Source organism: Pteropus vampyrus, unplaced genomic scaffold (assembly GCF_000151845.1).
Source record: "Pteropus vampyrus isolate Shadow unplaced genomic scaffold, Pvam_2.0 Scaffold75, whole genome shotgun sequence".
NCBI lineage: Eukaryota > Metazoa > Chordata > Mammalia > Chiroptera > Pteropodidae > Pteropus > Pteropus vampyrus.
Window position 1 is genome coordinate 4,729,380 of NW_011888856.1, and position 2,953 is coordinate 4,732,332.

Genomic DNA, 2,953 nt, shown 5'->3' on the forward strand with positions numbered 1-2,953 from the left:
GTTGCTTGCCTAGTAGGATGCTCCAAACATTTATTACTTAAATATCTGAAACCCTGGTTATCTTTCATTAATTTTTAAAACAGCTTTATCAAAGTATAATTGAAGCACACACAAAAAAACTGCATGTATATGAGTCTGGACATATGCATGCACCCTTGAAGCCATCATCACAGTCACGGTAAACACATCCATCACCTTCAAAAGTCTCCTTGTGCCCTCCCTGTGGTAAGAATGGTTAACATGAGATCTATCCTTTTTGCAAATATTTAAAAAGTTTTTTTAATTTTTAATTTTTTAGGCAAGGCAATCTTTGGTTGATCTTACAGATTGCAAGGACCTTGTCAGCTTGCAATCCCTTATTTTTTATTTTATTTTTTACACCTACAGCACCTGGTCTTCCTAGGTGGTGTCCCATCCAAATACTAACCAGGCCCGACCCTGCTTAGTTTCCGAGATCAGACGGGATCGGGCTCGTTCGGGGTGGTATGGCTGTAAACTCTTTGCAAATTTCTAATACCCTCTTGTTAACTGTAAGCCCATGTCGTATAGCAGATCTCTAGAACTTACTCATCTTCCATAACTAAAACTTCATGTCCATTGAACAGCTTCCGGTTTCTCCTGCCCACATGCCCTGGCAACCACCATTCTGTTCTCTGCTTCTGTGAGTTCTACTACCTTAGATACCACTTGTAGGTGGAGTCATACTGTATTTGTCCTTCTGAGACCGAGTTATTTCACTTAATGTAAACTCCTCCAAGTTCATGTGTGTTGTGGGAAATGAGAGGGTTTCCTTCTTTGTTAGGGTCGGATAATAGCCTATCGCCTGCATTTACCATGCTTCCTTTATCCACTCATCTTCTGTGTCCGTTGGTTTACTTCCATGTCTTGGTTATGGTGAAAATTGATGCAATAAAGGTGGAGGTACAAATATCTCTTCAAGATCCTGATTTCAATTTACTGAGAAATGGGATTGCAGACCTGTAGAATAGTTCTATTTTTAGTTGTTGAGGAACCTCCGTACTGTTTTCCATGATGGCTGTACCATTGTGCGTTCCCACTAAGAGTGTACACGGGTTCCGATGTCTCCACATTCTCAATAACACTTATTGTCTTTTATTTTTCTGATAAGAGTCATCTTAACAGGTGTAAAATAATATCTCATCGTGGTTTTGACCTGCCTCTCCCTGATCACTAGTGACGTTGAGCACCTTTTCTATACCTGGTGGCCATTTAGGTGTCTTCTTTGGAGAAATGCCTATTTGGGTCCTTTGCCCACTTTTAAAAGTGAGTAATTAGTTTTTACCACTAACCATGATCACGAAAGAACATGTCCCAGGGAATCACCTGCGATCCAGCCAGTCTCCCTAGTTCTGATGAAGAGCTGCCCCTCTCAGATCTCGGTCAATTCTGTAAAGCCCACCGTTGCCTGTTTCCCCAGCAGCGTGAAGCTCTCTGCGTGCTCAAGTAGCTGTCTTAGCATCCACTTCAGTGCGTCGTTGTGGGTGTTTCTGTGTAAAAATTCCTTCCTCGTATAGGACTTTTTTCCCGCGTGTGGTAACTCAACTAGGTAACGCCTGTGTGGGGCTAGGAGACAAAACACTTTGTGGGTCGTCGTAACGTGTGATTGGGAGAAATAGTGACTAGCATTTGACTTTTAAAAAGCATTGAAGCCTTGTAAGCACTGGGGTGATATGATCAGCTTTGTATTTAGAAAATATGACCGCATTTAATTTACTGTTGTCATTATTCATTGTTTAATTAGTCGATGATCAATATGGCTCAAACTATGATTTGCATTTACTCTGCCAGGTCCCTGAGGCTGCCACCAACCTCGAACCACCTTAAATTAAAATTTCCTCTTGAGGAATTTGATCAGATGGATAGTGTAAACTCGGGTTGCAAATGTGATTTAAGGATGGCTTATGGTTGTGAATTACGAGGGTAAATATATATTTTTTCCCACCTGAAGGCTTACTTTGACACAGATGGGTTTCTTTTCTGTTTAATTCTGTACAGTGGGGTTTACGTCTTACTCACCCTTATGCAATGGGTGTAGTGTCTTTATTAGATTTTTCGGGCTCGAGGAGCCCTTGGGCTTTATGTCACATCTCCTACCTCTTGAGCAGGTGTCAAAGTAGACGCTCAAGGTCTCACCACTTCAGTAAAAATCTTCAGGTCAGAAGTCAGCCTTGACCGTCTTTCATCTCCCAGAGCTTCTGGGTGACTTTACTTTTGAGGCTTGACGCCTTTATTACTTTTATGTTAGCAAGGTGATGCATTTAAAAAATACTTCAACATTTTTATCTGATATGTTATTGTATTTAAAAGGGTTGCTCAGGTTATCTAATGCACCAACTGTCAGATGTAGAAGTCTTGAACCTTTGTTTTAAAGGTAAAGAAACATAGACTCAGAGTTACCTCATGACTTTGACCAAATCAGACACTTTTTTTGAACAGCCACGTATGCCGCATTACATACTAATTTGAAGATGAGGCCAAAGTCAGCCTTTTTGACAATATCTGGCATTTCGCTTTTACCTCTGTACTTAAAAGAGATCAATGTCTTCATCAAAAATTATTTGACTGTGTGACATAGAGCATATTAAAAATATGCTAGGCCCCAAAAAAGATCTGGAGTGATTTTACAGAAGCAAAAAGTAGGATGTGAAGTCTGACCTTTGGAGGGGTTGGCAGTGGATGTGAGAAAAATCATCCAAAGGCAAGGCATTCCCTTTTCTGTCTCTCGCACCCTCAGGGTCTCCGGTCTCTGCATTTCTTCCGTGTCTGCTTCATCCGCTCCCGTTTCTGTTAACCGACTCTCTTTACTCCAGTTTGCATAAGGCAAGAAGCAAGTATCTCAGGTCCTTTCAAATGATCTCGGCAGCTGAAACAGCCAACGGTGCCTGGGGCTCTCTGGCCAAACTTCCACACGATGATGGGAGCGAGACAATTT

At 41.4% G+C, this 2,953-nt stretch overlaps 1 pseudogene; it reads right to left on the reverse strand.

Moving 5' to 3' along the window:
- Positions 1 to 378: 378 nt before the first annotated feature.
- LOC111741258 lies at positions 379 to 497 on the reverse strand (annotated as a pseudogene).
- Positions 498 to 2,953: the final 2,456 nt, after the last annotated feature.